This window comes from Chenopodium album, chromosome 3 (genome assembly GCF_948465745.1).
Source record: "Chenopodium album chromosome 3, dcCheAlbu1.1, whole genome shotgun sequence".
NCBI lineage: Eukaryota > Viridiplantae > Streptophyta > Magnoliopsida > Caryophyllales > Amaranthaceae > Chenopodium > Chenopodium album.
The window spans coordinates 16,236,005-16,247,594 of NC_137836.1; the positions used below are offsets into that span (position 1 = coordinate 16,236,005).

Sequence of the window (11,590 nt, forward strand, 5' to 3'; positions counted from 1 at the left end):
TATTGATTACGATGAAACCTTTTCACCAGTCGCAATGCTTAAATTCGTTCAGATCCTCCTAGCGATTGCTGCATATTACAATTATGAAATATGGAAGATGGACGTCAAAACCGCCTTCCTTAATGGTTATTTGGAAGAAACTGTGTATATGACACAGCCTGAAGGTTTTGTCGACCAAAACAATGCTAGGAAAGTTTGTAAGCTTAAGAAGTCCATTTATGGATTAAAGCAAGCAAGCAGAAGTTGGATCTGCGATTCGATGAAGCCATCAGTAAGTTTGGTTTTATCAAGAATCCAGATGAATCTTGTGTTTACAAGAAGGTCAGTGGGAGTGACATCGCATTCCTAGTCTTATATGTCGATGACATATTGCTCATTGGAAACAGCATTCCGTTGTTAGAGTCTGTAAAGGCCTGGCTTGGAAAGTGCTTCTCAATGAAAGACTTGGGAGAGGCTCAGTACATACTAGGCATCAAGATCTATAGGGATAGATCGAAAAGGATGATTGGATTGAGTCAGAGTACTTATATTGATAAGGTACTTGCTCGATTTGGCATGGAGGAGGCCAAGAGAGGTCACCTGCCAATGTCACATGGCATAACCCTAAGCAAGAAGCAGTGTCCACAGACACTTGATGAGCGGGTAAGAATGAATCAGATTCCATATGCTTTGCTTATTGGATCGATCATGTATGCCATGATATGTACTAGGCCAGATGTATCGTATGCCTTGAGTGCTACAAGCCGTTACCAATCAGACCCAGGAGAGGCGCATTGGACTGCGGCCAAAAATATCCTAAAGTAGCTGAAAAGGAATAAGGATAAATTCCTGGTGTATGGTGGTGCAGAGGATTTAGTTGTGGAAGGTTATACCGACGCAAGCTTCCAGACAGACAGAGACGATTTCAAATCGCAATCTGGATATGTGTTCTGTCTAAATAGAGGGGCGTTTAGTTGGAAGAGCGCAAAGCAGAGTACAAATGCAGATTCTACAACTGAAGCCGAATACTTAGCAGCTGCTGAAGCAGCTAAGGAGGCTGTTTGGATTCGTAAGTTCGTTGGTGAACTTGATGTTGTACCCTCTATAAAGGGTCCAATAGCCCTCTATTGTGACAACAATGGAGCTATTGCTCAGGCCAGAGAGCCTAGGGAACATCAGAAGGTCAAACATGTCAAGCGACGATTTCACATGATTCGAGAATGGAAATCAGAGGGTGAAATCAGAATTTGCAAAGTTGGAACGGATGACAATGTAGCCGATCCACTTACTAAACCTTTGCCTCAAGTGAAGCACAAAAAGCACGTTGAGGCAATGGGAATCAAGCATGTAGGAGACTGGCTTTGATTTCCTTGTTTAGTGTTTTAGTTAATTTTGAGAAAAATTAATGTAAGACGCTAAGGAAAACCATTCAAGTTTTGGAGTAAAATAAAATTTCATGCAATATTTTATCACTCCGTTATGCTATTTAATTGTGGTTTAGGATTAAATAATGAGTCTATTCGATTCTGAGAATATTCAAAATAGGGTATCAAGACCAGTCTTGGTAAGGAAACACCTATTAAGTGAACATTGAATATTATAATCGAAAATTATCCCTAATCAAGGTCATTTAAACGATGGACGATTAATAACCGATTGAGATTAGTGTGTAGTTTGATTTATAGCACCGTTTCATGTGCTACAAGGACATGATTGTCATAAATCATTTGCACAGGTATTGGTTTAGAACCATACTGGATCGACCTATGAGAATACTTTAAGAAATTAAAAAATTTGTCATAAGTATACTTCTTATTATGGCTAACGGAACCTATTTCCTCGACCATGAGTATTGTGAGTTCTCTTGTTTGAGTACTAGTTCGCTTTGATGTTGTCAAACGTCTGCCGTAATAGGGGATTATAACGGCAACACTCGGGCGATTAGGTCCTCTCAGTAAGAGGAGCTACATTACAAGACTGGGAATGTCCCCCTACTAAAATAGGGAAGATGTCTTTGTTTTATACAAGGCCTCTCGTAGAGCGAGACTGTAAAATGCATGGTCGTGCTCAGATGGATTTTAGAAATCATCTGTTTATTGACAGTCGGACTCGGAATCAGGAAACACTTATGGACGTAATAAGGATGACAAAATAAATCTTACCTTATAGTTCATGAAGAGACATTAAGAGACATAGGAAAAAAGGATGTACACAAAATGCGCACTTGTCCGGAAGGACAAGTGGGAGATTGAAAGGAATGGTGTCCTTCGAACAAGTGTACTATTCCGTTAGTGGGTTCAGAATTATTAGAAAGCTAATATATTCAGTGAGGTCAAGTGATCGGAATGCCTGGGTGGAGGCCGCTTCCGATCAGTAATATTAATGAATAATTAATATTACAGCTTAATCTTGACTGAACCCTTCGGGTCACACCCAAGCATTCAACAAACCGAACCGACAAATTAATTCGGAAGGAATTAATGAGTCGACCGAGTAATACTTATTTAGACGTCGGAAATTCGAGCTTAGAGCGTCGAAACCGTGCGTCGGAAGTCGAGTCGAAAAATAGTGAAAGACGAGACGAGAAATAGTAATAAATCAACAAAAGACCAAAATACCCCTAGCATCGGAATGCCCAAGAAAACCGAGTGCTAAGGGCGTATGGCCTAGCATGGTAGCTAGCATGTGCACCAAGCCGAGCCTAGGCTGGCTGGTGCGTGCTAGCGCACCCATGCTAGCATCGCAAGGCTAGGCGCTGCCTAGTGCGTGCTAGCATGCTAGGCGCAGCCTTGTGCGCGCAATGGCTAGCAAGCCATGCCGCAACAAGCTGCAGCAGCTAGCACGCTAGGCGCGCCAGCTCGCCACAGCTAGCAGCAGCATGGCTAGGCCATTGCTTGCTGCCTAGCAGCGCTGGCCAAGGCACAAGGCCAGCAGCAGCCCGCACAAGCATGCTGGGCTTGCTGGCCAGCAGCGCTTGGCAGCCCGCGTGCGAGTGCTGGGCCTGCTGGGCGTGGCTGCCACGGACAGCAGCACATGGCAGCCCACCTTTGCTGCCTTGGTGCCCAAGGGTGGGTGCCATGTGGTTAGTGGTCCTTGAGTGTGTGTGGAGTGAGGTGGCCGGTTATGGGAGAGGGAGTGGGGAGCAAGTTTGGTCCCCCCCTTCTCCAAGTGGTCCTCACCTAACCACTCACATGAGCTTGCCACTTGTTGATTTATTACTAGCTTGATTATTAATTTTATTTTAGCTTTAAAATAAAATGGAAAAATCATACTATCCCACATTGATGGGAGAGTAAATGATACTCCCATCATTTCCTATAAATACCCAAGTATGGGCATTGGGAATGATGCTTGAGTAAGAGTTGGAAAAGGCATCACAATTAGTGAAAACCTTTGAACTCAATATAATTACTCGGGTTTTATTGGTCGGGTCTTGCTAACCCCAAGACATTGGACCTAGTCGGTTTTGTTGGTGCGGGTGGACTTCGTTGGAGGTCTCCGTGTGAGCGGGACTTGAAGCTTTCAAGTAAGAGCTTATTTTAGAGCGAAGCACGCGTCAAAGGTAATTAGCTTATCTTAATCTTGTGATTAATTTAATTATGTTTATGGTTTTATTTATTGCGAGTGCGGTCTTGTTTTTGGGTTTGTTTCCGCGGTGAGTCGGACGCACCAAACCCCAACACATTCTTCCTATAAGCTTGAAAGGCATTAACTTGCTCCACGGAACTCCTGCAATCTTGTTCCCAATGACCTACAATTCCACAATTTTCACAAAAAGCCTCATTAGAATTTTTATTAATTGCAGAAACATTAGCTATATTTGCAGTGCTAAGATTATCTAATTTCTGGCAAATGGAGGTTAATTAAGCTTGCAAAAAGGATACAGACACTAGTAGAAAAACCCTAAAGGCCACCGGTTCAAAACCCCCCTTTGCCACCGGTTTTGAACCGTTGGGCATTTGGGGGGTGGCATTACTCCTCTAAAAAGCCACCGGTTCAAAACCGGTGGCAAAAACAAGTATTGCCACCGGTTAACCGGTGGCAATAACCATTCCCGGGTTTTTTTAAAGGGGTTATTGGCACCGGTTCCTGTTCAAAACCGGTGCCAATAATGGCTAAAAAAAATTTTAAAATTTTTTTTTTTTGCATTTTTTCACTTAAATTGATAAATAAACACTAACATATATATAAACTTACATATTTTTATTTAAAAAATGCTGTAATATTACAATTTTTGTCCAAAAATTAAAATAAATTACAAGGTTACAAACATATGCAGCTACACAGTAGCAGAAGTGCAGAACAGCAACACATAAGGAGCAGCACAGAAGCAAAACACCAGCACAGAAGTAGCCCCATATCTTAGTAAAACAAATTGAACTTCTTAGATGAAATTCTGGAACCTGCAAATCAAGAAAGCAATAGAAATTGAGATTAGTTATGATTTCATCTAATAAATTATGATTTCACATGAACACACTAGCTGGCTAAGTTATTTGACCAAGAAATCATTCTTTTCACGCCTTACATCTATTCGCTTAAAAATTAGTCACATCCAATTATTAAAGCCTTTAAAGGCATAATTAAGCATCTTCTATTCTTCTCTAGTATTTATTGAGAAGTTAATAAACAGAAGGAGATTTGATACTAACCATAACAAATGGGAACGCATATCATAACATAACTAGCAGATGCCGGAGGAACCTGAACCATTTAGAAGAAAATAACATAACTAGTATCATAAGCCCTTATTAAGAGATGGGAACACATATCAGAAAGAAGACAGATAAGCACTGAAATGCAATAATCTGGATAATTCGTATAAACACCTAACAAATAAAGCAATCAATTTAATACCTCAAATACTTACACATGCATCCTCAAAAGTGGAAAATGGCAGAGCATATTCTACAGCCCTTGGTACCATGTCGAGCTTTGGTTTAGCCCCCAAAGCAAGAACCAACCTGGCTGTCCAAGCAAACAAACAAGTAATCAGCCTGAGCAATACTTTAACAAGTAATAAGGATGAATGCAACTGATATTCAAGCTCAAATTGGATCCTCATTCTACAATACTTTCATCGTGCATCTTAAACACTTGCAATAAAAAATTGAATGATTATACTTCAAAAATAAAACCAAATTATGGGTTGTGAACACCTAGTGATTAGAATTATGGCTTAAATTCATGTCTTTAACATGCTAAAAAATAGCAGCCCCTAGTAAGATTACAACAGCATATTGCATAACAAAATTGCTTACAACCAACCTTAAATCCATAATCAACCTTAACCCATTAACATACATACTCTAAAAACATAATAAGTCATGATAGGCACAAGATTAGGCATAAAAATTATGAAATAAATCAGTTAAAACCATTCAATTCACATAGTTCACTAATTAACCTGACAGCAGCACTTTTGCTTAGGTTTAGGCTCATAATCATATCGAAACTTACCCAAAACATGATAATTTAACTTACAGATATATCTAACATGATGCTATACCATATTAGGCACAAAAACAAACTAAATCAAGACCAAATGAGGCTGTAAACCCACTGAACAACTACAGCAATTAGAGCAGCAAATTCGTGAACATTATAGTACAATTAATACTTGAAAACCACCACAAAACGCAACAATAATTAATGGTACCAAAGCTATATATATATATATATATATATATATATATATATATATATATATATATATATATATATATATATATATATATATATACATACATACTACTTCTAGGCATGATTATACAACATAACAACCAGAAAAAAAATAAGTAAATAATTAGATAAAATCAGTGTAATTTGTAGAAAAAGGAGCTTACAGTGTAAATTAGATCAATGATAATAGACTCAAACTATTATTAGCTAACAAGAGGGACGAAATCGAACTCAAAATCAAACATCACATACAAACTCAAACCCAAACACAGCAACCACATCACAAAATCCAAAATATAACCTTATAACTCAATGAAATCGAAATCAAAATCAAAATTCATATTATCAGCTGTAAATACCCCAAAAAAACCCACTAAACACTCAAAAAACACCCAGAAAAATGCCATAAAAAATCGAAACATGTTTGTCACACATTAACACAACAACCTAATCAGTTCCAAATCAATTCAAACCAAAAAAAAATCAGAATTTCAGTAAATTGAAGCCCGATCTGAACCAGATCCTAACCCTAAAAATACAATTCAGCAAAAAAAAAAAAAAAAATCGAAAACAATCGAAAAAATTACAAATACAAGTACCTTATTCTCGGATTTAAGCAGAGGACTCGAGAAGAGATAGAGAGATGGAGTGGGCTGGCGGATCGCGACCACCGTCACCATAATCACCTTGGCGCCGTGAAGAGAACAACATGTTAATCAACCTCATCACAACATAACCCCAACTAATTCAATCAAACGCCCTATTCATTTCAATTGTTCATCATTAATCACAAAAAAAGTAAATAAAAATCAGAAACCCTAGATCACAAATCGAAGAGCACATACCTTCGTGAAGAATTCCACCACATCTGCAAAGATCTGGCACCGGTAAATAAATAGACCGTCAATTACGATGAAAGAGAGAAAGGAGGGTAAATAAATAAATAGAGAGAGAAAGGAGGGTTTGAGCAGAGAGAAGAGAGAGGAGACGGAGAAATCAAGAAGAGAGAGAAAACAAAGGAGAGAGTACGAGAAGAGAGAAGAAGGCTAAGCTATTATAATAGAGATGAGGCGCGTTTTTTTTTTTAACAAAACCACCGGTTCAAAACCGGTGGCCTTTACCATTTATGCCACCGGTTCGGTTTAAACCAGTGGCAATTTAAATATATATAATCCCGCCCACTTTTTAAGCCACCGATTTTCGAAAACCGGTGGCCATTGAGCGGTGCCTTTTTGTATTTTTCTACTAGTGAGAGTCAACACTATGTTTCCCCTTGTTAGCAAAGCCTCTAGGATTCCCATATTGGGAATTTTGGATTGCCATATCTTCGATAACTTCACCTGCATCATCAACATTAAGATTCATAAACCTCCCACTAGCTGCAGAATCTAATATTGTTCTAGATGAATTTCCAATCCCATTATAAAAGGCTTGGATCAACTGCCACTGTACTAAATTATGGTGGGGACACTCTCTCTGCAGATCCTTGAATCTTTCCCAAGCCTCATATAAAGTTTCATCTGGCTCTTGGGAAAGTTCTGAATTGCGCTCCTTAGCAAAGTTGTCCTCTCTGCAGGGTAATATTTGTTATAGAAATTCAAAACAAGAGTCTCCCAATTAGTTATACCAAGTGCAGTTCTATTCAATCCATTATACCATAATTTAGCTTTTCCACATAAAGAAAAAGGAAAAAGAATCTCCCTGATTTAGTCCTGCGTGACCTTAACTTGCCTGATGGTATTGCAATATTGACAATAATCTGCAACATGACGATTTGGGTCTTCACCCTCAGCTCCACAGAATTTCTTCCTTTCTATCATCGTGATAAATTGGGGTTTAATCTCGAATTTCCCTCCATCAAGAGCCGGAGTGGGAGTGAGATGTGGAAAATTGGTCAGCGACGGCTGCAAATAATCGCTGAGCTTCTTAGGTGTTGTCATCTCTGATTCTGAATCTGAAGGGACTTCTGAATCACTAGAATCAATTAGGGGTCTCTGTGATTATCGTTATCCTCAGAACCCGTCAAGATTTTCTTGTAAAGATTCTTTTGTCTATGGAAAGAGCGCTCAATCTCAGGATCGAATGGAATATAACCTGATCTGGAACACCTGGGCATAAACAAAGAACTAAAAGACAAATATGAGACTTACCTCAAAGAACTAACGTTCTCTAAGACAAGAGGAAATAATCTATACTACAGAAAACAATCAAAAATAAAAATAACACCGTTTCCCCTATAACGGCGCTAAATTTTGACAGGCTAAAGTCGTATCACCCAATCAAAAGTAATTCTTAAATCCTCTAACTAATGCTGATAGGGGAGTAGGGTCGAATCCACAGGGAAACGAGTATTTTTATTCCTAATTAATGTAAGCAATCTAAATTATTAAGTAACAAAATAATATAATCAAAGGGAAACTAAACTACTAAGACTAAGGGTAGAGAAAATCAAGGAATAGAGGCCTAGGGCATAGGTTCACCAATAAATAACATTCCAGGGCAAAACATAATAATCAATCATCAATGCATCAACTAATCAGATCATAAAGGGCTTTCGCTACGTATTACTATCACAGAATTAATCTACCGGTATTAAATCTCATCTCTCGAATCTCGACTTAACCATTTATAAATTAACCTGCCTATTGAAACTAAGCCTAAATATCAATTTTCATCTCTTGAATCTCGAATCAATATTGCTAAACTCATACATAAAAGATCTGCGCAAATCTAGTTGCATAGCATTAAATCAATCAATAGGAAATTAATTAAGCATTGACTATCAATAACAATAAATTATCCCTTCATCTTATTTATGGATCCCCATAAACCCTAGAAAGAAAACTACTCACGCATAATTAAATCTAAACTAATCAAAGCAATTAAATAAGTCATGATGAAATAAAGAAATAAAATTACTAAAATTAATAGAGAAGAAATCATTACCAAAATTAACGGAAATAATGAGTTGAATCAAGAACAAGGTATAAAGTTGTAGAGAGAGAAAATAAAACTAAGTAGAGAGAGAAAATCTAAAAGAAGAGTTAAAAAGAGATAAAAGAGATGCTCAACTTTCTTAATGAAAACGCATTTATATTAAGCAAGAAAATCCTAAACTTAAACAAACTAAACGATGCCTAAACCCTCTTCAGAGACAGGCGCCCGGTCGGGCCCACACCGCCCGATCGAGCCCGCCTTTTTTCCTCATTGATCTTCTCTCGTGCCCGGCCAGGCACGCCTTCGGGTGGGACCATACTTGGCCGGGAAAGGCCACTTAGGCTATCATGGACTTCGATTGGGCTCGTAACTTGGCCCAATCTTGATTTCCTCTTCGGGTCTTGAATACTCTGTCTAAATGCCTTGGTGTAGACACCCAATTGTGTCTCCCCAAAACCAAACCCAGTGATGAGTACCTTTCACGTCGAATCATAATCTAATGAAGTGAAAGTGTGGAAAGTTTAGTGTTGCGGATAGTTTTAATTTCTTTTCTCTTCTCTCTGTTTTTGAAAACTTATTTTAAGAAAACAGCCAATCCAGTTTGGTTGGTCCATGATATGGGTCCAATAGTAGTGTAGTTGGATGGGGCTTGACAAGAGCTTTCCAACGATATATTATAAGCCCAATTCCGATGAATATCGAGGAAGTTATGGCCAATTTACTAAACTGGGCCCGGTTTGAGCCTTATGTGTGGCCCAATGATCTAGGGGAGGGCCTAATATGATTTAGCATTCCTAATGCAATTAGGAATGGTTTTAGTCTTCTAGATTCTTCTAGAAGGTTCTTTTCATTCCTAATTCAATTAGCATTGATAAATTGACTTTTGTTGACTTTTCAGAGTTTTAATTAAAATCAAAGAGCATTTTTGAGGAAAAATACGATTTTATCCTCCTGTACGGCAATTTTTATCTGATTTTAAGAAAACGCGTAATTTTCCAGATGAGCGCCAAACGCCAGCTGTAACGCCTGGTGCCAGCGTTGGCGCCTGGCGCCAACAGCCATCGTTGGCGCTGGTTCTGTTTTCTGTGCCCCAGACTCTGTTTTAGTAATTTATCTTTTTGGGTGATTTTCTCTATAAATAACATCGTAAAAACTCTGTTTTCGATAACCAGCTTTCACCTACAACCAGTTTTCAATTCTCTTTCATTCTCTTCAATCATTCACCAATTCTCATCAAGTTTCTCTTGATTACTCTCTCTCTCTTTTTCTAAACTTGCTTTTTACATACAAAATTCCGCATTCATTAGATCTAGAAACACCTAGCCATATTCGAAGTTACCTTCGCCCTAGACGTGAAAGGTTTAATTTCTGAGGGTTTGGTCTCAAATCTCTCTTTCAATTATTTAATTTAATTGTTTTATTTATTATTTTCCTTGAAGTTACTAACGTGTGTATTTTGTTATTAGAAAGAGGTACGAGGCATCAAAGTAAGTAATTTAATGGTTTTATTGATGTTATGATATAGAGTTCATGCTTAGGTTGTTATTTTGATTCCTAGTATCATGTTTAGGGTAACTTTAATATCAAGTATGATTAAAAGTATGATGCTTCCTATGTTCTTCTTAATATTTATGATTGTTAGTATCATGTTAGGGTTTAAGCTTTGATTTTTATTGTTTAGTGACATGCTAGGGTTTGTTATTAATCTTGTTAGTATCATGCCTAGGATCTTGCTATTATTATGCTTTAACATGATTATTATGATTATTGTTTTGATGATTATTATTATGATGATTATAATTATTGTTATAATTTTTATCATGATTATTATTATGTTGCTTGATATTTATTGTTATTGCTTGATCACGCCTTTTATGCATGTTTAAAGGGAATTGGTACTTGTAATCACGCTTAATAAGATAATTAATAATCTTGTTTAGGGTTAATATGATTATAATTTCAAGTGATCGCCAATAATAGATTTATTTTTGCATTTATACTCAACCAACATAGATAAACAGGTTTAGGGTTAATCCTATTGATTGCATGTTAGTCAAGAAGCGCACATGAATACGATCAGAACAAAGTAGAGGCCTATTATTAGGGCAGGTTCAATCTCTTTAAGGTTGGATTTGTACCTTCATCCCCGAACCCTTATTTGGTTCAAGAGCTTATGGAGTTGACGATCTCTTGGATCGTTAAGGGGTGTAACCTTCACCCTGTGAACGGTTTACAAGTTCCTAAAACTTGTTGGCAACTCTTTTGCTCTATCTTCTTCCCTTTTGGACGCCACTGTACTTTAGTGTATGATCACAGTGGGGTTCAAGCTAGGGGGTTAACGCTTGAAATTATTCCCTACACTTGGCATCTCAAATGTCGAGCCCTTAATCACCAGTTTGATGACTCTAACCGGCCCTGGGCTACGAAATCTGATCATGCTCCTCCAATGCTCGTAGTCGCTCCATAAAATACCGGGAAAATGCTTCAAAAGTGAAATTCCCTACAAAACTCAACCAAAACTATGAAAACACAAATTAGCAATAAAAGTGGCTTTAAAGAGCCAAAAACACTACCAATATGACCAAGGGACAGGGGTAAAATACTATATAAAATAGACATATCAAATACATTATTATATATGAAATTACAGCAAGTTTAAAGTTCAATAAAAATATGAAAATTTATTTTATACATGAAACCTCAAAATTATAGTAATCTTTGAAACTACTTACGTTATATGTTAACTTAGTAGGCTTTAAACCCAAAAATTCACCAATTCAATGCATTTAGAGGCTTCAAAAACAATAACCTAAAATCTGAAAATTTGATTAATTAATAGAATGTATAAATACAACAATCTAAACTTGAAATATATAATTGGAATTCAATTAGTTTCATAAGAACTTAATCAAACCTTCAAACTTCACAATTTAAACCCTAAAATATACACAATTAAAATCTGAAAATTTATAACATAAATAAAATCTGAAAT

General features: G+C 37.3%; 1 long non-coding RNA gene across 3 annotated transcripts; it reads right to left on the reverse strand.

Moving 5' to 3' along the window:
• Positions 1-4,435: 4,435 nt before the first annotated feature.
• LOC145612089 (uncharacterized) lies at positions 4,436-6,724 on the reverse strand. Of its 3 annotated transcripts, none has more exons than XR_014106534.1 (4): positions 6,507-6,724; positions 6,261-6,421; positions 4,837-4,947; positions 4,436-4,683 (listed from the first exon to the last, which is right to left on the reverse strand). It is a non-coding gene; the product is annotated as an uncharacterized LOC145612089 (long non-coding RNA). The 3 variants fall into 3 exon arrangements; XR_014106533.1 differs by having other exon boundaries at positions 4,850-4,947; positions 6,507-6,722; XR_014106532.1 differs by having other exon boundaries at positions 4,436-4,947; positions 6,507-6,718.
• Between the last annotated feature and the right edge of the window lie 4,866 nt (positions 6,725-11,590).